This window comes from Carassius gibelio, chromosome B23 (genome assembly GCF_023724105.1).
Source record: "Carassius gibelio isolate Cgi1373 ecotype wild population from Czech Republic chromosome B23, carGib1.2-hapl.c, whole genome shotgun sequence".
Taxonomy (NCBI): Eukaryota; Metazoa; Chordata; class Actinopteri; order Cypriniformes; family Cyprinidae; genus Carassius; species Carassius gibelio.
In genome coordinates, this window is record NC_068418.1 from 18,146,852 (window position 1) to 18,173,964 (window position 27,113).

The 27,113-nt window shown below is 35.6% G+C and overlaps 1 long non-coding RNA gene across 1 annotated transcript in view; it reads right to left on the bottom strand.

The window, feature by feature from the left end:
- LOC128012001 (uncharacterized) overlaps nucleotides 1–27,113 on the bottom strand; it is an 87,055-nt gene that overhangs the window by 44,469 nt on the left and 15,473 nt on the right. Inside the window, exon 3 of the long non-coding RNA XR_008182686.1 lies at nucleotides 3,294–3,410. This is a non-coding gene — a long non-coding RNA (uncharacterized LOC128012001). The remainder of the gene's footprint in view (nucleotides 1–3,293; nucleotides 3,411–27,113) is intronic.

Below are 27,113 nucleotides of genomic sequence, written 5' to 3' on the forward strand. Positions count from 1 at the left end.
AGCGTACCAGAAGTTGCTCTCCACACTGCTTTGCTAAAGATACACACATATGTATACGCATAATCTCCATTGATTAAAAATAAGGGCTAGTGCGCTGGCTGCAACATACATAAACCTACCAACATCCGTCACCATGACTTATCACAAGAGGAAAAATTACATTTTTCAGTTGCATAACATCAGTTAATGGATATAGTTTTTTTTGACAACATTTATAAAATATTGCAAAAGTTTTGCACATGTGGTGTGTTTTTATTCACTAAAAAGAACTGGTTCATAGGAGTAATTTGTCATGAACTGGACAACACTGGCCTCAGTGTTTGTCTTAGATTTACTAAAAAATAATTGATTCACAAGAGTCATTCATTCATGAATCAAACTATATTGGTCATATTTTTCCTTGCCATTATTTCAAAGTACATGATTTCTTTTTTTTTTTCTCACATTCACAAATCTAAGTTTTCCCTAATACTAAAACTACTAACCGACAACACAAATCCATCTTTTATATCCGCCTGCATCACAGGAGTCTTGTATACAGGAGATCATGATGTCTTAATATGCTTAGAGACGCATAATGCCGGTCACCTCCAGCCTGCAGTCAGAGCCAACGGATGCTGGCAGCGACTCTACGAGGAGAATGGAAGCTGGACCGGGGCCCTAACGGAAAGCTTGGGGACTCTCGTCACCACTTAGCATACGGCATGCTTGTTAACTTCAATTTTCTGCTCATTCCCACTCACAGGGCCGCAGGGCTAACATTCTTCAGTTCTTGGCAGACGCACCCTCTGGCGGGGGTGACCACCCCCTGAACGGCAGGGGAGCGGGATAAAACGCAGAGCGCGGCCTCCAAATCTCCCCGCTCATCTGCGTGCGCCTGCTGGCTCTCGCAGCATCCTTCTCGCTCTCCTGCCAGGTGCCTCCATGGCAGCCGTTACCCATGGAGACCTGCCTTTCCCTATTCACTTAGCCTGGCTAACCGAGCATCAAGCAGTAGGGGTGCAAGGGAAGGGAGGAGGGCTTCGGTGCAGTCTGCAGGGGGCCGGTGTGTTTGTTTTGTGGAGAGCGGTCTAGAGAGCTGGCTAAATCTGCTTGTTTTGGATTAGAGGGAATTGGGAGGCTGTAAGCACTGGTTTAGGTGATGACTCCTCAATGACTAGTTAAGGAGTACAACACCTGCTGGACCAGTGAGATGCCCAGAAGGAAAGAAATACAGGAAAATAATGTCCTTATAAACAGTTTTTTTTCTGGCATGCTAATCTCATTAATGAACTAACCAACAAAAAAGTGCTTCATATATTTTTAAGCTTCAGCTCCAAAATCCGAATCCCAGACATTATTGACTATTATTGGATTATTTGAAGCAATCATTTTTATATATATATGTACAGTTTATATCCTGCGTGTTTATTTTTTCTTTCATCATATTTTCATCAACAGTATATTTTAATTAAAAACAATTTATTGTCATCATGATTTGGACTTTTTAGTCTCTTCATTGTTGACAAAAACAATGATTTTTCCAAATGAATTTTTCTGAAGTGTTACCCGTTACACTTTAGTTTGTGGACCAATTCTTACTGTTAAGTAACTATTAACTATGACTTTTGCCTCAATAAACTCAAAGTTTGCAGCTTATTAATAGTTAGTAAAGTAGTTGTTAAATGTATGTATCGGATTAATGGATCTAAAATGTGGTCATGTAGAATGAGGCATTAATATGCTTTGTAAGTACCGTATTTTCCGGACTATAAATCACACTTTTTTTCATAGTTTGGCTGGTCCTGCGACTTATAGTCAGGTGCGACTTATTTATCAAAATTAATTTGACATGGACCGAGAGAAATTAACCAATAGAAAACATTACCGTCTACAGCCGGTACGTGTTTTTTTCCTTGTCATTACGTATTTTTGGACTGATGCGACTTATAGTCCGAAAAATACGGTACCAATAAACAGTAAATATGCTAGCAATATTCATGCGAATTAGCAACTAGTTGTGAGAACTGGTCTCTAAAGTGTTACTCTTTTTTTTAAATTCAACAACAACTAAAAGTTGCGGATCAGAACATTTTTTACTGCTGACAAATAAAGTTACCAAGAAAAAAGATCAACCATGCACTAACAGTGCTTTATGAATAATAAGAACATAATATAAATAACATGATAGATTAAAATAATCTCATCATATAGAATAACATCAAGGATTCTGATATGTGAACTGAAGCTAAACAGTGCATAAACACTGGTTTAATGAAGTACTTTGATAGCGGGTTAATTAACTCACTCAAACGCATCCTAAACATATGTATACACAACATAAACATAAACATAATATTACAACAAAATCACAAAAGTGAACTTTAACTAAGCTAAATGCTAGTCAGAATGTGCAAGTCATGCTATAAATAAAATCTTTCCGTGACTAAAGCATACACGATTTACAGAATTCTATTACAACATTTTTACAACAACTTTTTACATAAGAGCAGTTTTTGTTAACACAATTGAACTAATTAGTACAAGTGCAGAAAAAGCTTCACTATGTTAAATATTCAGTATATTTAAGCTTTATTCAATGGTTTATTCATGCCAGTTCCTATATGTTTTATTACTAGATAAAGTTGCATTTATGTCTCAGGATTGTATTTATTGGTTTAGATGTGGAACTAGTGGCAGATGAACAGACACCTGGTGAACGTTGAGCGCTCCTGGGCTTTTAGGGCTTAATTAATCAAGGCCTCTGGGTATTATGACATGGCTGGGCTTCTCCGTGTGTGTGACTCAATTAAGTTGTTTCGTGAACCAGAGGTGTGACTTCAATATTGCTTAGAGTCACTACTATAACACGAGCTGTGGTTAGCATTAGTGCTTTGGGCGAACTGAGGCAATTCCATACATAGTCATGTCTTCATCTGTTTCACTGACAAAACACAGCAAAACAAGTGCACTGAACAGTTACGCTACTTTAGAATGAGTTATTTCAGCACCAAAACCTGCATCCTATTCACTAACCATGGCAATCTGGCTTAACTAGCCATTATACGTGCTGGTATAACGTCAAACCATGCATTCATAAAACAGGTCATTGTTTACTGGCATAATTTGCATAAAAAACAAACAACATCAGCAGGCAGAATTCTTTCTTAGTAATACACAATGAATTAAGTCTACACAAAATAACGAGGTGAAAACCTCCTTTATGCTGACTGATATGACTGTTTTTAGGTTAACTGGCCAGTTGATAGTCATTAACAAACTATAAATGCATTATGGTACATTGTGACACTGACCTTCAATATATATTGAGTGTTCCAGTTTCAGTCTCAGTCTGTGGGTCACTGTCTTCTTCTTGCCAACAGTTAGCTTGCACGTTCACACTAGACTCTTACATAGCTGTCTGTTGACGCCTGGAAGGACACAGAACAGTTATGGGTACATATTTTACCACCAAACCATAAACCAGAATTGCAAACAAAGATTTTGATGAACTTGAAAAAAAAAACGCCTCCCCTTCGCGCCATTGACAAATCAACATTCGGTTTGTGTGACTGTTTTTTAATGCATCTTTTTATACCAGTGCTGCCGGTGGCTTGTATCGTACTCAGAATTTTATAAACAGCGCTTTTCCGCAGCACAGTAACTATTTTCATTTCATTGTAAAACCTGTCAAAACTCCAATTAGATGTTTAGAGAGAAAAATACGACTTTCAATTTGCCCAAACAAACCACTCCGTAAGTTAATAAAAAGACATTATCATCCATCTTGTGCTCTTATTAGATTGTGTATTTATGCTATCCTTTCAAGAGAAACACAGGTTTGTGGGTGAAACACAAGGGGAGTGTGTCGAGTCTGAAAAACAGATTTCATGAGAGTGAGTGATAAAAGGAAATGTGTAGGTTTATTTCAGCATGTTAAATAGCTTTAATATTTCTTTTTTTACTAGATGAGATCTGTCTCATTTCATATACATATCAATATAAAACAGATACCAGGTATATAATAAGTTATTTTTATTTATTCTAAAATGCTGATGCTCTTTAATAAGCTTTTTGTTTTAGATAAGGGCTGAAAACAACAGAAACAGAGGCTTGAAATTCCAAATTAAAGAACAGGCTAATAACCAGATTATTTTTTAGACCAGATAAATACACTAAAAACATAATAAATAAAAGTAATTATTGCAGCTGGTAATTACAATGCTAATTATATTGCTAATTAGCTTATTGTGATGTATACTGCAGATGGGGCCTTCACTATGCCTCAGATCACACAGAAACAAAGTCAAAACGGACTTCAGCCTAAATGATAAGAGCACCACTGATGGCAATATGTTTGTTTTAATATTATCAACTGATTGCATATTAACATTCAAATGTCCTATCAGCAACATATCCCCACTGTCCATGTGACCATTGTGCAATGACATCATTGCAAAAACCTTTGGTTTTACAAACTGAAGAGGTTGATTAATCAGGTCCTCGAATTATTCCTTTCTAAGACCATCTTAGAAGATGGCCCAAATGGAGAATGAACTTGATTTAGAATGCTAGGAAAGGGTGGATAAATTATAGTCTTCATATAATGACCTTGACCCTGAAGTCTGTCAAAAAACATGCAACACACTACTGTAACTGTACACACCTGAATTCAACAGGATGACTGACACTGACACACATTATATACTGTATATGCACTCTAAACCTACTGCACTCATAGTATTACATCAAATGTCCTACTACCACATGTAATTACTAAATGATATAACATTATTTACGTATTTATCACTGAAAGAAAGAAAGAAAGAAAGAAAGAAAGAAAGAAAGAAAGAAAGAAAGAAAAAAAGAAATTGAAGGGATACTCCACTCCAAAATTACAATTTTGTAATGAATCACTTAATTAATGAAAAAGCTTTGTTCGTCCACAGAAAACAATTTAAGATATTTTAGATGAAAACTGGAACCCTTCTGACTGCCTCATTGACTGCCAAGTAAATAACAGTGTCAAGGTCCATAAAATGTATCAAAGTTGTCATCAGAATACTCCATCTGCCATCAGATGTGCAATCTGGGTTATATGAAGTGATGGGAACACTTTCGAAGGATGCGCTGTTTTATTTCAAATCAAAGCTAAATACACGTAGAAACAGTGCATCCTTATGGTGTGGTTGACACAGAAGAGCATGCGCAACATACGGTGATATGGAGAGACACAGAGGAGACTGTTGACAAAGGAATTGTTGAATAAAGTTGTTATTTTAGTTTTCTTCGCTTACAAAAAGTGTTCCCGTCGCTTCATAATGTTACGGTTGAGCTACTGATGGCAGATGTAAGGGTCGACGCTTTCAGAGATGTAAGCTCCAGGGGCAATTCAGTGCTATGAACTCACCGAGAGCAGCTTCACCTCGGCCAGATCTTCTGGAATTTGCCGCTGGCTTTGGTGTCTCTATAGTGGTTAAACCTGAGATATAATTTGTTTTGGGTAATTCTAACGGGCAGTCTTTGGTTTCATTAATCTATTATTTGTTACAGAGCAAATGGTTATGTAAGTAATGTAACTTTAATTCTGTATTTCAATGTGTTGACTTTGTACTTTTATACTGAATTGTCTAGTTGGACAGCTTGGATTTGCGCAGCTTGTCAGTTAACAACGGCTCTGTGTAGTAACAGCTGTTCTATATGAAATCACGCACCTGATGGTATTTACCGCTGATTAGATAACTGGCTTTACTGACTAGATGCGCATTAATCATCGGCAGATATATATTGTGCACCCCTAACTACTATTTTATAATAATAGTAGTAGTTAGTATTGGGAAACTGTGTGTGTATGTGTGTGTGTGTGTCTGTGTGTGTCTGTGTCTGTGTGAGTTCATGATGGTGATATTTGTGACATTGTTCCTCCATTAGATGGCGACAAGAGACTGTTTTACGAGTCAGCAGTAAAAACTTTTATATTGAAAGAGACTGAAACAGAAGTTCTTTTTAACAACAGCTTGTAAGACACAGTGAAAAATTGCACTGATCAGTGCTGTCATCAGAAATCACCCTTAACAGATGAAAAGACAGTATGACAAAGATAACGCTTTCCTCAGCAGACATTCAAACTAATGTTTCATTGTGAATATGAGATTGAGCTGAAGAATTAATGCTGTATCAGATGCAGGTAATCACACTTGCTCAGTCAATCTCTATCTCATAATACAGAGAGCTTTTAAAACGGTGATACTATGAATCACCTTAACATTCCTTCATTACTAGTTCTATTATAAGTGACATTTTCGAATTAGTAACGGATCTTGAGCTCAGCTGTTAAACTGTCAAACTGAGATTTGAATCTGTGGCGGAAGGAAGTAGTTCTGCACAAAAGGGATTAAAGACACTCAGTTGTTGTTTTTCTTTTATATTTACAGACTTGTGCTGTCGAACTGTTGTTTAAACTCAATATCACACTATTAGACGTGAGATATGGCTGTATATCGGCAAACTGTGATTACTGTGTGTGTGTGTGTGTGTGTGTGTATGTGTGTGGTAGGGCTGTGCAAATAATCGAATACGATTTTCATGCACATCTAATCAGTAAAGCCAGTTCTGTGAGTAGTAGTAAATGTCCAGCACGTGCTTTCAGATGGAGTGGCATTTAATACACAGAGCCCTGGTTCACTAACAAGCTAATATGAATTGCGCTCATAATCACGATTCATTGCCGATTATGAACGCAATATTTCATAGCTTGTCAGTAAAAAAGTTGCATTTGATTATTTGCCCAGCCCTAGTGTGTGTGTGTGTGTGTGTGTGTGTGTGTGTGTGTGTGTGTGTGTGTGTGTATGTGTATGTGTATATATACATATATATACAGTGCCCTCCATAAGTATTGGAACAGTGGACAAAATTGTTCTGTTTGCTGTGGAGTCAAGAAATCTGTAAATATAATTATAAAATGAATATAAGAAAAAACTACAAAATTGTATTATTGGGTGATTCGACACAAAGATGTTTTACCAGCTAAGAAGATAAGCACTTTTAGAGTTTCATCTCCCTGTCTGATGTGAGCAGAAGTATTGGAACAGTTGCCTCACAGGTCTTTCTAAGTGTTCAGCTGTGTCTTGTAGCATTAATTCTTCAGATATTAAATGCAGGAAATGTGTCTTATCAGTTATATCCATTGCTTCTAAGTCTTGCATTCGATGATGACACACAAACCAGGATGAAGATGAGGAAGCCGACTCAGAAAAGAGGAAGTCAATTAGAACTATAGGAAATACAAAGAGCATGGAGAAATCAAGAGTTTGGAAACTAGCAGTGACATCAGCAACCAAGCTGTGAAAATAAACCCTAAAATACATGTCTGTAAAATCACCAAAAACCTCCAGAATGCTGGGGTGATGCTCTGTCAATCTACAGTTCGCAGGAGAATTTCACACAGAATTACAGAAGCTACACAGCAAGATGCAAACCTCTGATCAGCGCCAAAAATAGAAAGGCAAGACTCTTCCCAAAGGTGAGCCAGTAGAGTTTTGGAACTGAGTTGATGGACCGATGAGACAAAGATTAACCTTTATCCTAAGTGACTGGACAGCAAAAGTGTGGAGAAAAAAGGAACTGCAAAAGATCCTAAGCATACAACCACATCTGTAAAGCTTGGTGTAGAAGGTGTCATGGCATGGGCATGCACGGCTGTCTCTAGAACAGGACCTCTTCATTTTAATGATGACTTAATTTATGATAGCAGCAGCAGAATGAATTTGGAAGGGTACAAAATCATCTTGGCTACCAATATTCAAGAAAATGCCACCAAACTCATTAGAAAGCACTTCATATTGGAACAAGACAATGACCCAAAACACACTGCCAGTTTCTGTCAAGGACTTTATCAGGGCAAAGAAATGGAAAGTCTTAGATTGCCCAAATCAATCTCCAGATTTAAATCCAACTGAACATTAATTTCACCAGCTGAAGAGGAGACTAAAGACAGATGCTCCCCAAAACAAACAACAGTTGGAATTGGCTGCATTAAAGGCTGGGGAAAAGCATTTCAAAGAATAAGACCAAGAGTCAGGTGATGTCTATGGGTTGTGATGACTCACTGCTCTGATTGCATGCAAGGGATCTGCAATTTTGTCCTTACTGTTCCAATACTTATGGAGGGCACTATATATTAATCATGATTAATCACATCCAAAATAAAACTATATGTGTGTATACTGTGTATATTTAATAGGTACTGTATATATAAATAAACGCCCATGCATTTACATATTTAAAAAAAATATGTTACGTTTATATATTAAATATATTTATATATCATATAAATTATATGGATATAAATATACACATGTATATACTGCAGCTTCTTTCAAAAACGTAAAAAAAAAAATCTTACTAACCCCAAACATTTGAATGGTAGTGTAATGAACTTTTGGACATTGTAGTGTTACATATTGATTATTAATTAATAAATAATACTACTACTAATAATAATAGCTAAATTATCAAATGTATATCTTGCTCCTTTGATCCAGAAAGCAGAAATAAGCAAAAACCAGACAAACAATGACATGACAGGAATGCTTATTGAGTGTGATATTTGACATAAAAATATCAACTTCATTATGCTTGAGGACAGAATGACCTGTCATGACACGAAATGTTTTTCACTACATTTTTTAAGCATGAACTCACAAACAAAACAAAAAAAAAAGAAAAGAAAAAAAGAAAGCACACACCCAAAAAGGCACAAGAGAAACCAAACGTTCTGACTGATGTCTTGATATTAAATAAATGAATGCTGATTCATTTACTCATATGCGTATTTCCGTAGGTATGATTCACAGACATTCACAATGAATAAATTCTGTCATTGCATTGATCTGGATATTTATCTCCAGATGGGGGGATAAAGTATGTATTGTGAACTTCAGGGTATATGAAGGCCCTAGCATATGAAAAGAATAAAGAGTGTATGTTTGCATTGCCAGGTGACCATCGTGTTTAGATTCATGGTCACCTGTTATTAAAGAAAACCTTCTAATCTAGGATTGTCATTGTTCAATAAAACAATAAAAAATTATGTTTCACTTTACAGAGGTTTACGAAAAGAGGGTGGCAAAAAAACAACAAAAAATGGCATTTTAGTTCAACAAGGAAAAGGATAAAAACATAACACACTCTGTGATAATAAAGATAAGACACTGTGTCAGGAATAAGGTAAGTTAATGACAGAGTCTGTTCATCCCTCAAAATGAAAGAATGAATTTTTGGGATATCTGCTGATCTGTGCACGCAAATAACAACCTGTGACTACAGCTGCATGGCTTAATCACAGCAATACAGGGAGGGAATATGTAACATGCCAACTTCTCATTATCAAATCCAAATTAATAATTTTCCTAGCAATACACCACCTGTCTACACCTGTGCAATTTTCAGCACATTGCGAAAAGAGGGAAATGCAGGTTTAAACACATTGGTACAGGAGTGCTGACATGGGCTTCACTATAAAAAAAAGTGTCTGAACTGTTACATAAAATCTCCCTCTGTTCTCGTGTGTGATAGCAACACAACACATTTCCAAAACTCAGAGTTAGGTCACAAGCATTCGAATCAGAGTCTGAACTAGAAGAGCCGGATTTTTTCCCAAACCACACTATTTATATCAGGTACCTCCCTGACTTGCGATCATTTATCGTTGCTCTCGAACACACATGAGAAGGAACATGTGACTACAGTTTTGGGAACGTTCTGCAATGTTGATCGAGTCATTCATACCCATCGCACATCCGCAACAAACAAGTTGGTTTCAACTAAATCTTTTCTGAACGGCGGATCTGAGAGTAGAAGGGATCAAGCTTTATTCTTGCTCCAGATGTAACGTGATCATTCGTTCTTTTTATCTATTAATGATTTCAAAGGCTTCCAACCATCATTGCTTTTATTCTCTGGAATAAAACCCAGCTGCTCTCTTTGTAGTGTGTCTGTGTGGGTGTATGTGCTTTTGGTGCGACATAAGAGGGGGTTGGGAGGGAGAAGAAGAGCGGGGGAACACAAAAAAAGGGTGAATATCAACTGTTTTTTCAACAAAAATATTCACATTTTACACTCTGCAACATATTACCGATGAGTGTTTTTACTAGATATCAGAGTGGTAAAACTAATTAGCGTGTGACTCTGAACAAGACCCTACCAAACAAACTACATAAACAAGTTATGACAGTCCACAGAAGAAGTACAATTTGGTCTAAAGCATTAAAAGCAATAATCCTATCGTCTACCATAAAATTAGTCAAGCTTGAAATCTAAATTCATATAACATTGGTATATACCACTGAACTGATATTGAGTTCGATGCTTTTAAAAAGATTTTACTTAGTTATTAACTCATTGTAATGTAATGTATATATATATATATATTTAGCTGTGCAGTTTGTATGCAATTATTAGAGAATAATTTTCACCCTAACTTTCCTTAAAAACAAAAAAAGAAAAACACACAAAGACGCGGCATAATTTTTAAACTCTGTTGAATGTTGAGGGGAAAAAAACCTGTGAAATGTGTGTTTTTACACAATTTAAAAGCATTTTTCAATCTCAAACATGCAACTTTTTTTATTTTATTTTTTATTGTTGCTCCTAGAAAAAAAAAGTCATATATTTAAAATAGATTTATTCCATAATAGTATAGTTCAAATCTATTAACGTATTTACTGACATATCACTCGAAACTGATATAAAAATTATAATTGAACTTTATTTGGCGTACTACTTGTGCACAATGCAAATTTCTTAATATTAAGCCTAACATGTTTGAATGTCACTATTGCTGGGGACTGCTCGATGTGTGAATAATATCAGTCTTTAAATGCAAGATATTTAAAGTTTACCTAAAGTATACTTGCAATAGACCCACCTTAACATAATCATATTTACTTCAGTATATCTGTAGTTGGACTTCAGCACTACTTCTGCAAATGAACTTCAACTGAAGTGCGTTAAGTATTGTTCCAATTTAGCAGACTTTAGCAGACCAGTTTAGTTTTATTTCATAGTATTATTTACAGTATTATTTTAAAAAATAGTACTTAAAAATATAAATAGCATGAAAAAAAAATATTTTAAACACATTTATTTATTTATTATATTTATTGTTCACTAACAGTTGTAAACAAATATTGTTACACATTTTCATTTTGAATAAATATTTGTAACAAATATTTATTTTGATAAGGTAATATTCACCTACTTACATTAAAGGTTTAAACTGCATTTAGTTTGGTAAAAGGACTGCAAAAATCATCCATGAACAGAAAACATTAAAAAGTTTCTAATTTATATTTGTATAAAAAAAAAAAAAAAAAAGACTATATTGTACCTTATTTGTGGAAAGTGCCTTATAGAGTTTGTGGTGCGCTGTCTCAAATGGTGCAGTGTACCAAGAAAGACAAATGTGCCCCGAATGGGTGTGAATGTGCTTGTGTACTTGTTGATTACGCATGCAAGGAGTGCCGCTGTCTTTTATTGGGAAATTTACACCCTTGGTGTGATTTATAGAAATCAGTAGTGCCCACAAAGCAGTAAAACTCTAATTGTTTCTTCCATTTTTAAAGTCTATCCTCCATTAAGGAATCGGTGGGTAATAAAGAGCATTTTTAATCAACCCTCTCTTTCTGATGGGTTGACGTTTGAACAGTCTCGCCTACCGTACAATGCAAGCTTTTACTGCTGAGAACAATCTAGGCTAAATTATTAGGACATCTCATAAGTGACTGGGGTTTTGCAACACTTGGCCCTTTTTTTATTTTTTGCAAACATATGCATCTACTGTACAGGTCATCTCTATAATATGTAACATTTTATGTAGGTCATATTGTGGTGTGTAAAATAAAGATGTTCGTCAGCTAATCCTGGTATCACTGGGAAACATGTGACTCACCGTGTATTTCCAAATCCATCTCTACCTATTTCTTTGAGGAAACTAAAGCCAAAATTCCCTGGGAACAAGTTACACCCAACATAGTTCAGCCAAAATGTAACATACAATACAGTCCAGGAAGAAACACATTAATATACTGAATATATATGTTTGTTTGTTTGGTTTTTTTTTTTCTTAAAGAAACAAATACTTATATTCAGCAAGTGAACATAAAGACATATGTTGTTATATTTATGCATTTAGCAGACACTTTTATTCAAAGCCACTTATGATGCATTCAGGCTAAACATTTTTTTTTTTAATCAGTATATGTGTTCCCTGGGAATTGAACCCACAACCTTTAGCGCTGCTAATGTAATGAGCTACCACTGAGCCACAGGAACATCTTGTTACTAAAGTACTAAAATATTGTTACAATTTTAATATTGTTAGCATTTTAACATAATTTCTGAAGGATATATGTGACCCGTGCTGGCAAAATGAGTCAGAATGCGCTCAGGCAAATTTTAAACTAAAGGCAAAAAAAATGAAAAAATTTTGGTTTTCGCAAAAATTACTTAGCTAAACCCATATCTAGTGGTCCCAATGCTCCAAATAGTAATTAAACTACAAATATATTTATCTGTGCATTTTCTGAGAGGTATAGACTACCTTTTCTCTGTTTGCTTCTTGCGCTGATTGACATCCAAATCGCACGCATAAAGACGACACAAACAGTGCGCGATCCTGATACTCTAAACACAAATTTACAGGAGGCTACATATATTTAAGTAGTCACACAAACATAATCTGTTATATCTTATGTAAACGTCTGGGGCAAAACATCCGATGTGTCAAATTATATTAGATCTGTGCATTACACTATGTCTTAATATAGGTCGTCTGTCTCATTAATGTAAATCAAACATTAAAAGAAAAGAGGGAATCACTCGCTGCCACTACAAACTACATACTGCTTTTGTAGTTTTAATACTCAATTTATTTGTAATGAACACAAATACTATTTGTTTTTCTTAATTGAATGCTTTTGATTATATGTAAAATGAAAAAAGTTATACACTGTACTTGTTTATTTCTCATATTTGTTCTTTTTCTGTTCTTATTTACTACAACAAAGAGAAAATAGAAAATAGCTATATTGTGATTATAAATTTGGTAATTATTATTAAGAAAAGAAGTGGGGGGAAAGATGCAGTGTTGCTTAAAACAGGTGTAGTTTAGTATTTTTTTGTCTGATTCCAACAAATCATTCTTAATAGAGAATGTAAAAATAAAAATAACTTATTTTTGAAAATGTGCTCATTGTGACTCATTTTGCCAGCACACATCACATATATTTCATGTGTTTCCTCCTTGACTGAATTGTACCTTTAGATATTGGCTAGTTTACTGGCATTGGGTGTAACTTGTCCTTAGACAATTTCGGCTTTAGTTTCCTTGAAGAAATAAAAAGTGTGTGTGTGTGTACACACACACACACACACACACACACATATATATATATATATTAAACTTTACACTTAAAACTTTAATGTATATTTAAAACTTGACACATTAATGTAAGTGCCACATTAATATAGCTGTGCATCTCTTTCATCCCACAGAGTCTCGTCTGCATTATAAAGCACTTTAAAAGTGAGCATGAGTGCCCTTTCCCTACGCCGCACTCCCAAACGGACTCTGACTCTGTCACCGCAGGATTCCAACCTGGCCCACCTTTGCCCACCGGCTGGCAGTGCCACAGTAAATCCTGCAGCTATAGCTGGAGCCCGAGCTGGAGTAATTAATAAAAGCTCCATTACATGCCTTGTGGCTGTTGTTTGCTATTTCAACACCCCATTTGTGCCACGATTACAGTCATTATCAGTCAGCGCCATTAATTCAGCCACCGACGCCGGAACTGCATACTAATAAATTGGGCTCTAAAATTTTTTACCTTTCAAGGAGTTGGTGCTGGAGTGGAGCCAGGAAGTGCCACTCCTGATTAGGAGTCTTCTGCTGACTCTGAAAGGCCCCTTTGAATAGGGGCTGCTGCATCTTTGGAGATAGTTCACATTCCCCCTCTTTGATTATTCCCTTCCCCTCCAAAATGAATCTTTATTAAGCTTAAATCCTAAATAAAATGAAATTAGCAGACTGCAAAATATTGCTTTCTTTTCTGCACATATTCCCTGGTGCCTCCATGCAAATTATAATGCTTATTTATGTAAATGAGGTGTCGTCTTTAATTAGTTTTGCTTGAAGGCATTAAAATACATGTATTCTCTCCCCAAAATATTATTTGTTTTGTTGCTCTCTTCAGTTGAGTTCAAAATGACTTATTATGCTGACTAAAAAGCTTTATTAATTTCAGCGTTTTTTTTCTCCCCTGACTTTTAGAGTATTATCTTCTCCTCCCACTGTGTGGGAGCAGCTCTGAGCATTTAGCTTTTAGCTGTGTAATGGAGAGGTTTCCTCAGGCTCTCGCTGCTGTGAAGTGGATACAAGGCTGTCTGAGAGTCCCTGCAGACAACAGACGGCCCTCTCATGGGTCAGCATGCTTCTCGGCTAAGACCCTTTTTCTTAACCTCCTATAGTATTGTGTGTGAGCATCATTATTCATTCATTCCAAAATTTAAAAAAAAAAAAAACTATATATAATGTGTTTATACTATATATACTCTTTTATGTATAATATTTTATTAATATTTTACTATTTATTTATATTGTGCATGTATAATTTTGTGTTAATATTTTGCATTAGAATTCATTTTTAAATTCTGTTTTTAATAATTTTGTTGTGTTTTTCCAGTTGAGTACTTGAGTACTTCAAGTTAAACTAAATGAGAAATGTTCCCTTGGAAGCTATCTGAAAACAATTCAAAATTATAAATAGTTATAACAGTTAGAAAAGTGGTTATACCATAGTACAGTGATGGCAACATATGACAATACCATGGTACAATGATAGATATATATAATAGCAATGAATTATTACCATATTCATATACAACAATATTGGCATGTCTAATAAAATACAATACAAACATAACACAAAAAAAGAACTCACCTCTAAAATTATGGAATAGAATTCCATTGTAAATTCTAGAAAAAAAATATGAATTGTGAAATAAATATCACGTTTACACGTTTTCATGAGTTACACGTTTTATAGTCAAACCTGCTACATTTGGTACACTTGAACTAACCACTAGGCCGTGGATCCCTTGTCTATAACTACTGTTCCCGCTGATGACGTTGTTTATTTGCATGTGCTATCTGCATTGTTTTGACCCCTAATTCATTAAAATAATTATGCAAATGAGGTAACGGCACAAACACAACCAAAAATAGGGGCTGAATGCAATTTGCAAGCACAAATACTCATCTTACAGGCCAGTTCTTGGTGTCAGCTTTTGGAAGACGACTTCATTTAGACAATGTGCTACAGTATACCAGCGTAAACTGAATCATGGGTGTTTAGCAAATAGGATGTCGATTTTTGTGTTGAAATACCATGCATAAAACTGAATTTTCCCCAAATGTCCCTGTAGCTTGTCAAACTGCTAAGAATGACTTCGGTCTGTATTTTGTGGACACCCCACAACCCCCCCAATACACTTAATGAAAGCTCCATGCATGCATTGTCTCATCAATCAAATGCTAATACCAATGTAAATTCACATGCATTGTCAGCTCTCGCCGCACGCCTCTAAACTGAGGTGCAATGACCTCTTAAATGACTTTCAGATGGCTTATTGCCTTATTTTAATATTTGTTTAAAAGGATTTTCAGTGTTACAGTAAATCTCCCTCTTGACGCGGTTTTTATGCATTTGCAGTTGATTTACAACACAATGTTGAGTGGCTATCGAGCAGAAACCTGCTGTGAGTCACGGCCAAAGGTGCCGGAACCGATGCAGTGAAACAGAAATACACGCTGTCATACACTCCGCTCAGCTGACACAAAAGGTTAAAAAGAAACATGAGCAGCAAACAACGAGCATTGGTCAATATTATATCAATATCCTTTGAGTCCTCAATGGACTGAAAAGACTGAAATGGCATATTTTACAAAGTTAATACCCCTCAAAATGCAATTCACACTCATATAAACTCACGCATGCACAAACACACCAGCATGATTTATAGTAAGGAAGCTGAAGCCATTATAACGTTTTTATTATTACTGTTCTTTCAAGGCTAATGCTACAATAGATTTTTGCATGATTGATGCTTCCCAGTAAACATTAGGAAGATTCCATTAACTTAGCAGAGAGGAGCTAAATGGCGTCACTTTGATTATAGCTGCATTCCTTTCCATGCTTTTTGATTAAAAATAGAATATCAATATCACATTTTTTAAACGAATTCATGATGTTCGGATCTGACTTCAAAAAAATAAAAAAACCCTGTCAAAACTCTTCTGCCAACTCATGCAACTGATCATAATTGAGGTCACCATATAAATCATTAAGTTTCTGGAAGTCACTTCTGAAACAATCCTGGGGTTAAATGATGGCAGAAATGATCCTTTCAGTAAATCAAGTGACTTTGAAGCTCTGGTCATAGCTCGGCTAGTGTAAAGCACAGTTGCTGTAACACAGGCTCTTAAAGGGATAGTTCACCCAAAAATGAAAATAAAATTCTCATTAATTACGCAAACCAGTATGACCTTGAAGCGGAATGCACAAAGTTAATTTTCAAAGAATATCCTGGCCACTCTTTTCAATATAATGAAAGTGAATGAGAATTGGGAGTGTTAAATCATGTTGTCAAAAAGGACCATAAAATTATTATTGACTTGTGCATTACACAGTATTCCATTTTATGATTTCAGAAAACTTGGATTATAGCGTGCGGACCATTCTCTGATACTTTTATGATGCTTTTATGAAAGTCCAAATTTGTGTTACACAGAAAAAAAAGACAACAGAGTGAGTAAATTATGACAAAAAAAGTAATTGTTATGTGCACTAATCCTTTAAACTACTCTACAAAAGCACTTCCGTATGAAAGAACGTGGTAACAATATGCTGAAACTTCAATCAGTGCAGAGGAAATTCCACTTGTAATGAAAAGGAACTGGTTTGAACTGTTGTCCTCCAGTTGTGCTTGTGCTGTTATCACGGTCCCAAGCCTCAACATCCATTTCTCTCTCCCAACAAATCTGCGAGCAAAATGTTCCTGGCATGGACCTGATTGGCTAATTGATATCTTATGTGTGGCCCTCATGGGAACAGTGGCAGTGTTGACCCGGATGAGCGTGGATCTCTTTCTCTCTCTCTCTCTCTCTCTCTCTCTCTCTCCCTTCACCTGGTGGCCTTTGCAGGAAACAAGTTCACAGCGAACAGCGAAAGTAACACCCCTAACACCTTCTGCCAATTATTCACCATGTGACCCACACCAAGAGAACAAGAGATCTGTCTCCCAATACGTAGTCATAAACATGCACGCCCAGCCTTAAAATTGTACACGTGTCTGTATGTGTGTGTGTGTTTCTGCCTCTCATGCCCTGGCAATACACTGGTGCTTATGGAAACTGAGCCAACTGATCTTTTGCCCAAAGTGCTAATTTGTGTCACAGCTGTGTGCACAGAACTATTATTAACTGAAACGTAAACTAGAAGCTATGTCTCACAACAACAAGATTCTGCAATAAAACCAGATTTTAGGGCTTGATCTGGCAAAAAACTTGGGAGATATATTTATAGGTTGTTACAGGAGAATGGCATTTTTCCATTTGATCTGTGGGAAAACAAATCAGAACAAAACACCTGGTTTTACCTTAGGCTTAGCCTAATAAAGTAATACTATATAAACTATTTGCAAGTATACAAAGTAAGTACATTTTCCACAATAGCTAAAAAAATAAAATAAAGTGGAAATAATCCAATGGCAATTTTACATACTACAAATTTATAATAAATTCTATTAAAATCGCAAATGAATTGGTGAAAAAAGATGCAATATAAATATACATTTAAACTGGCTTGGTTTTTTTAATCCAGTTTTTTTTTACTCATTGCAAATCTGGCTTGACCCAACTGCTCCAACGGCGTTTATTTGAGTCTTTTGTCTTTTTTGTTGTAATTTATCTAGAAAAACAAGTCCTGCAAGAAACTGTAAGTTACAAGTGTTATGTTCAGAATTCATCGTTTATAAATAAAAAACACACCTCTGAATGTGAAGGAATGTGCATCCAATGAAAGGAGCTTTCAGTGAAAGGACAGAAAAGATCCGGAATGTTCACTTTTTAGATCTATTTTCAGCCCATTTCCAAGAGTCTGTTGACATTAAATGCTGAAAATGAAAGCCAAAAAAGACAGTGAGGGCTTATTTCATGTGGGCTGCGTGGTTAGGCAGCACTATTGGACGTGAAATGTTATCTCTGAAGCCTCATGTTTCGAAGCCTGCAGGGCCCATCTCCCCTTGCCGAGTATAAGGACACGCAAGAAATGCTTTCTGTCCCAGAATTTCACAAATGTCCAGTTGAATCCTCATCACTTGTTTGTACGCACTGAGGCCAATCAATCTAGATGAGAGAATTAAATAAATGAACTCAGTTCAGGTCACGCCAGGAAAGGCCCATGTAATCCACTGAGGGTTTTTTCCTTTCCACAACATTTTCTGACATGACAGATATAATTATTCTAATAAAACTGTGCCTGAGACAAACAATGCTACATTCCCTAGGTAACAGACCAAAGTTAGGATGCATGCCAGTTTATTTTTTTTCCTGTTGCCACTGCTGCCTAACCACGTCAGACAAATTCACAGTTTTACATCTTGACACACTCACAATTTGCTTAAGAACAAGCAATTGTGATATCCTGTGATTTTAAATTTGAGCTTAAAAGGACAGTTCACCCAAACCTGAATTTCCTACCATCATTTATCTCATGCCTTCATGCTGTTCCAAACCTGTATGACTTTTGTTCTTCCATGGAACACAACAGATGATGTTTTGGAAAATGCTGTAGTGTTTTTTGCCCATAAAAAAGCTCAGTGGGATCCAAAATTGTTTAAAGAAAGAAAAACATACATATACATACTATCTCTTTAAATATTAAGTGTGCAATTGTCTGTCAATACCGTGCCAGAAAAACAGAATTGCAAAAATATTGAATGTTTTCAACAACAAAAAAAAAAGGCTGTTGTCAGTCATTGGTCAGTACACAGATAGCCCCGCCCCAAACCTCACACCATTGGTTAACTTTCCTGTGTGCGACTGACAGGTATGCTTAAACATAGCAATATTTTAACTGTGCAACAGAACTACAGTATATACTGGGAAAATAACCTACAAATGTCATAGTCAGTTAGCTAGGGAAGTCTTTTAAATCATCACGTTATATAACATTTATTATCAGCTTTAATTCGTATAAACAAATATCCAAATAACACCTTTAATTCTATTTTAAACTTCTTCAGAAGCAAGTACATTTTCAAATAGCTAAGAGAGCTAAAGCTGTTAACAAAAAAAAAAATGCAGAGCTGAATGAATTTCCTTTAAATTTTGTTTCAATCTTGTTTGGCAGAAAGCTATATGAAATCTATAGGCTGTCTATGTACAGTCATTTATCACTGTGTAATTTTAGAATACAGTTGTTTGTCAGTCTCATTTCAAGCAGCAGGAAGGATAAAGATCTTTGCTAACCGCACGCCTTTCATCTTTCCAGAAATCCCTGCACTGCCGCACCTAGGCTTTTATTCTTTAAACATCCCCTTAAAAGTCCAAACTGCACCGCATGGAATCTGATACACCTACAGAGGGAAATAAAACTAGAAAAAAAGTGAACTCCAGGCTAAATTTTAAAAGGAAAGAAATATCACGCTCCTTTGATGATAAAGTAAAAACAAAAGACTGTAGGATATGTTCTGAAGCAGGCTGAACATAAATCCACACAGAGACATCTCTTCAACTGAGAAACTCTTTTAATGATTTTTTTTTTTTTTTTTTACTATTACGATGACAATTGGCTGTGTTTTTGCAAACATGCATGCCAACTAAGGATGTGTGTATTTCGCATCAATCTGTGAAGCCCACCGAGTAGAGATGGGCAAATTCAGGGGATAAAATGGTTAAGGAGTCCTAAAATTGTTAAGGTACCTGAGGCATGATATGACAAAACAGCTAAATTATCCAGGTTGATGTTTTTTATCCTATCATACATTGTAATAAGTATATAAATACAAAAGTACATTTTATTATGTAAATATACTTAATCAATTATCAGTGATAAATTAACAATATTTTTCTTCCATTTTTGAATGAATTAAATTTCCCAATATAACCCCTGGGAAAGCTCAGTGATAACCGTGTCATTTCTTTTCATTTGAGGTGAGCATATAAGAGAGGAAATGCATAGTGCAAACTCTTAACAATCATTTTCATGAAAAAAAAAATATAAGTAATAATATAACACAGAGCTTCCCTAGCCACAACAATTTGATAGAAAACAAAATCCTTGTTGGGCTGGCGAGTGAGAAGCATGCTGGTTCTGGAATGGCCTGTGAAAAGTCATAAAAATATTTTCCTTTTTATTTAATGTCGCCCATAACTCATTGCAAGGAAAAGCTAATCAATAGCACCTTAATGAAAACTTGAGCCATATTTTATTTTGCAGCAGAGAAGGCCAGGATCAGCATTTGTTGCCTTGTTGTGTGCTGGGTCTGGCCCCGGGGCTGTTAGACAGATGTGCATCACGCTCGCAGATACCTTCAATATTTGCTGCCTTCTCCTAGAAATGCTTTATCAACACGCCAAGCAGAAGGAGTGAGAAATCTTATGCAGAGAGTGCCATTAGAAAAACAACAGCCACAACTGTGAGTCTATCTTTCATCATTTCAGCTCCGTCATTGCCACAGTCAGTGATTTAATATGTGAGAGGAAGGAAGAGTGAAAGGTTATGACTTCTACACTTTAAAATATTCCACCTACACTGATAACGCGGCTATCCCACGAACCCTTCTGTTTCATCCCAAATCAGCATAAACGCCAATATCTCTCACATCTAATATATCTCTGTGGCTCAAAGATATTCCCCTCACATTTAGAAGAAAAACCATCCACAGCCAAGAACCCATATGCTTTCCATTTCTTTTCATATGTCAATAAATTCAATAATTACAAATGTGATTATCACAAATTATAAAACATATCGAGCATTTGCTCAAATCAACACAGACAGACAAGCTCAAATTTTCCAGTAAATAAGGATGACTGAGATATGGAATCACCAGGTTCCCATATGACAATAATTCTAAAATTATTATTCTAAGAATTATTGATAATCTTACACACTCACACACACACACACACACACACACACACACACGTTTGATTTGTGAAAAGTGGGGACATCCCATAGGTGTAATGGTTTTTATACTGTACAAACTGTTTATTCTATGGCCTTTCACCAACCCTACACCTAACCCTAACCCTCACAGGAAACTTTGTGCAGTTTTACTTTCTCAAAAAAACTCATTCTGAATGATTTATAAGCGTTTTGAAAAATGGGGACATGGGTTGTCCTCATAAGTCACCCTCTCCTTGTAATACCTGTGTCATACCCATATAATTATACAAAGTTGGGTCCTGATATGTCACAAAAACAAGAGCACAAAGACTTACACCACAACAAACCATTTTCTAGCCTTTTTCATTTCACATTACACTGTAAAAAACAATAAATGCTGAAAAATAACAGTAATGTTTCAGTCTCTTATTTAAAATAACATTTAATTAAATGTGTTCTAGCCATTTCTTTGTATTATTTAGAAAATTGCTAGCAATTTCTGAGTGAAAGTTGTTTCAAAGTAAAAAAAAAAAAATCCCACATCATCACTGCATTTATAACAATATATCTAATTTTACATCAAACCAATAAGAACAGAAGAGCTGAATTAATGCTGTTTTTTCTACAAATTAAGCCTACACTAAAAACACCTCTTCCCAGCATGCATTGTGATATGAAAGATTACTATTGGTTGCATTGTTTGACTGGTTGCAGTCTGACTTACATTAAATTAATTTCACAATATGAGCCATTTAAAAACATTCTGCATAAGACCCATTTTAAGGTCAACTTTAAAAAACGATCTTAAATCTTATCTTAAAATAATCAAGTAGATTAGTTCCATAACCAGTTCTCCTGCTTCTTGCAAAACTGAATACAATCCTACAGTATATTCTAGTCAGACACTTGAAGAGGAGACACAGACAGCATCCAAACAGAACAACGAGGATCAGCTCATTCGTTGAGACTGAGATAACAATTATTCATCAAAGGGGAAAATAATAACTCAAAGGTCAAGTCATAAAAAAAACAATATCGGGCCTGTCTCAACGCTCTGTGCAAGAGTCACATTATGTTAACCAAAAGAGAGCTCTCTCAACACGAAGAGATAAAGGAACTGTGAAAGGTGTGCTGGAGTACCTTCACATCGTATCAGGAGACGGCACAAGTACCTCCGTGTTACTCGGCCATTATGTGTAACCACCAGTTCCCACCTGAATATCAAACAGCAAATTTATCACATTGATATCCTCGGAACGGTACCCTGAGAGATTACCAAGCAATCAGCTAATATTGTACTTTATTCTGTTCTTTCGTTTAGAATGTCGGCACCATTTAGAAGTAGTTTTCTTTCAAATGAGTAAGTCATTCATGAGGCGCGGGCCTGCGGAGAACTGTCCAACAGTGAGACGTCATTTGCATAGATTTGCATTGTCAGGATGCAGTGAGGGAGGGAGAGCTGACAAGCCACTGACTGCTCTGTGATGCTAAAAGAGCTGACATGCTCTCCTAAACGTCAATCCCATCCCAAACAAACACACACACACACACACACACACAATGCTGCCTCAGAGCGAGTGGAGGACTCATCAGCCAGTGAGAGAAGTGGCAGTACAATTTTTTTTATGCGAGTAAACAGATGTCTGTTCACATTGTGAAATAGAAAATAAGTTTTCAGTGCTTGTGAAAATCCCAGTTAATTATCACCTAGATTTATAAGGGGACTGTGCCTATAAAATCATAAAAAAACAAATGATTGCCAAACAGACATAATGGCCTTGTGCCACAGTTTATGCCGTTTTGTAAAAACAAATGATATATTTTCACACACCTCATATTCTCATCTATAATCTTCTATGCTACAGATTCTATATTGAAATAAAAACGAGAAATGTAGTTCATTGAAAAGTATTTTCATATTTGTTTTGTGTTAAAATGCAAATTTGTTTCATGTCATTTCATGTAGGAAAATAAGGAAGCCTGGGGCTAGGGATATTTTTTATTAATTTTACTTCATAATAATCTATACTACTACTATAATTAAATGTATTTATAGTGTTAGTTTTAGCTATGTTAGTACATAAAGTTCAACTAAATTAAAATGGCAAATGTTGAAATGTAAAAAAAATATACATATATATATACATATATATATATATATATATATATATATATATATATATATATATATATATATATATATATATATATATATACAAAAGTTATTTTATAAAAGTTTTTATTAAACAAAAAATTCAGCTAATGTTCAAAAACTTTTTCTTTTAGTTTCAGTTTCATCTTAGTTTCATAATAGTCTTTTTCATGGTAGACTGTTACAATACACCCCACTAAAGGTCACAAAAGGTCAACAAAAAGTTTGTCAACTAGGATTGGTCTTCTTTATATTCTAAACAAACTTAACTTTTTCAGTAGTTTTTAGTGGTCAAAGTTAACACACATACAGTAACTAAACTGTTAGCAGTTAACAGGAGGTGAAACCTACTTTAAACCAGAAGCTGACTAAAAAGTGTGCCATTTAAAAGCGCAAGAAAGTCACATTTTCTAAAGAGATTTTAACATTTTAAAGTTATTTTTTCTTTACAAATTTAATGCAACAAAACTTTAACAGACACTTAATCTGAAAGGTTGTTCTGAGGGGATAAAGCAGAGACTGAGAAGACTGAGAACAATAGATATTGCAAAATTCAACAGAAGCTGTTTCAGTCTGTTGAAAAATTTACGCAAGGGAGAACGTTCATATTTCAGCAGGACAATGATATCGGACACAGGGGCAAAGTAACACTGAAATGACCTAAGAACAGAGAGGCGACTGACCTTAAAAAGTCAAAGCAACCAGTTTTTGAAGTACTATCTGACACTATTAACCCAAGAATAAACTCATCAAAAATGCCCTAACAATTTTACATAGAAATTTTTATTTTCTTGAGTATGAATTCTCTTTTTAAAAAATGAACGTGATTTGTGATTCAGTAAATTGAGAAAATTGGTTAAGGTCTGATTATTGAATGCATGCAGGCATTTGGTGTGACCATTGATATTCAAATAGATTGTCAAGCCAAAATATCACAGCAGTGCCCCCTTCAACACTAAAGCCCTGCCCTGGAGGAGCTCGGCCAGCGGACTGTACTGTAGCATATGATTGCGGAGCACAAAAAGAATGATGTTTTGTTTTCTCTGTTTCTCCGTCTCTCTGCCAGTTTTTGCTCTGGAGGCAGCTCCTGTTTATGCACATCCCTCGGGCCATTTGTTTGTAGCACTTCCTGGTCCCGGAGTGGCATGCATAATGCAGGAATGAAAATGTTAACAGTGGCAAATAAAATCGGCAAGGTGCCCCCACAAATCAGGGCAGTTTAGGAGCACATTTAATCATCCGTGCATAGGGAGGCGCTGCGATTTATTGTGGCATTTCTGAGAAGATCAGGACCCCATTTTTCCAGGGCCTTTCCAAGCCATTCGCCTTCGTCCCCCTCCCATCGGATTCACATCGAGAGAGATCTTCTGCACTCACTCAACCAATGGTGCAAAATTGATGTTGCTCTTTGTAAATGTATATGTGGTTGCTCTTTTGTGTTTTATATTAAAGCAGTAAGCTACTCAAAGCCATACATTAGTGATTTTACTACCTTCATGTTCTAAAAGCCCCTCATATGTGGCAAACAAAAAAAACACATCGATGTATAGCCTTGAGTGAATTAAAGTTTCGTTTAAAAAAGTTGTTCATTAGCTTTTTGCAGTTTACAGTTACAAAGCAATGTGGTAATCTGACACATTAACATACAAGGAGTGGTCATATGATTATAATTATTGAAAAAATGAATCGTAAAATTATATATTTTGTTAATAAAAATATATTTTAAAAGGATTTATTGCAGTAATACAAATGACCAAATATAATTGGAATTTTATATATTTTAATCTATAACATAAATATTAATTATAATATAAAATAATCTATAAATATTTTAAACAGTTAAACATGTATTTTAAAAACAAAATTAATATAAAAAGCCAAACTCTGCAAATACTGTGTGAAAAAATATATTTATATTAAGTAAATCTAAAACTATTAATAACCATTTATTTAATATATAACTGAAACTAAATAACATTTAAATAAAAATGTAATTAAAATAATAATAAAAAATCCACTGGAAAATATAAAAAATTTAATTAAAAAACTAATAATTACTAAAACTAAAAGTAATGAAAGCTAAAGATAATAATTATTATTTTAATTACAAAAGCTAATTATAAATATTATTGGATGTTTATTATTGTATAAAAAAAATATAATATAAACTGTAAATATAAAAATTCAAAAAACATAAAACTACAATAGTATATAACTTATACCGCGGCTTGGTTCAGAATAAACGCAACCAAGGTTCTCAGTCAAGTTCAAAACATTGTAAAAATCCACAAAGTGCTTGATGTAAAAACAAAGTGAAGCTGTAACATGATCAAGGCCAACTGCAACTGCAACTGAAGACACACACAAGTTGCCGCAACATATGGTGGTGTCAGGAAAATAAATGGTTTAAAAAATTCATGTGCGGAGCACACGAGTGATCACAGAAATACCAACACAAGGCCCCTCATGCTTAACCCTGCTAATCAGGACCTCAGGGGGGAGTTTGTGGAGAGATATGGTAGCGCTGCTCTAACTGAATTGAAGACCACTTTGGCATTCGGGCGGAAGGACCGGCAGCAGTCTCCAGATCTACGGACAGCGGCACTCGTGGCAATACAATCGCCAGCGCCTTTCAGCACTTCCTGTGCATGAGACAGACTAATCAAATGAGCTGAGGCGAGAGCTGCCTGAGCTTTTAGTCCTGCGTCCCGAAGCCCACCCTAAACAAACATTACATCCATCCTCCCTCCCCCTCATTTCTTAATGTCTACCCCGAGGTGCACTTGCTGTGGCTTGAGTCATCACTGTTTAGGTCTGTAGACCAGGGACACAAGCTGGTGGCAAGGTTACAGCCAGGAAGACGAGGGACACTCGTATTCTGCCAAGCCGGCAAAAAACTTGAAGAGGGCTTGGAGTGAGAAGATGCGCTCTGCTGACAAGGCAGCCGTCACCTCACTGCGGCTGGAAAGACTGATGGATCTGGACAGTGCTGGATAGCTGCGCAAATAGAGGGGTCAGTATAGGAAATACAGCTGCCACCCTATGGGACCGACCAGTCAGACCACACTGTTAATGCCATGGAATCAGCTTTAGATCAATGTCACATGGGAAAATATTGGCAAAACAAATGGTCTCTGCTGGAGAGGGACGGTCACATTATGTAGCAGATGCTGATGGGATCCAGCGAGGTCCAAAAGCCTGAGACCAGAAGTTAAAATGCTTATTTTCTTCATATATTTTAGTATTATTACATATTTTATTGCAGGTAGGAAAATTTTGTATAATGCAGTGCACACTCCACCACATCATGATCGGGTTTTTGCAACTTTTTTGACTTTATTTCTCACAATTATGAGACAGAAAGACAGAAAAAAGACAGAATTTTGAGATGTAAACCCAGAATTATCCCTTCATTCTCACAATTAGGACTTTTCGCAATTTAGTAGTTTTTTTATTTACGCCACAGATTACAAAATAAAAACTGTAACTTTTGATTTCTAAATTCAATTTTTCTCACAATTCAAAATTTATATCACAATTCCGATTTTTTTTCTTCTCAGAATTGCTAGTTATAATGTCTCAACCAGCTTTTTAGTTTGTGGAGGAAACCGGTTTCCATATTTGAACAATAGTCTGTATATTCAAATATAAAGAAAATGAACAAATATTGGTTACGCTTAATAGATATATAAGGCACAATTACCTGTTAATTTTCAATTTACTGTAAATATTACCTTTAAATTACACCAAAA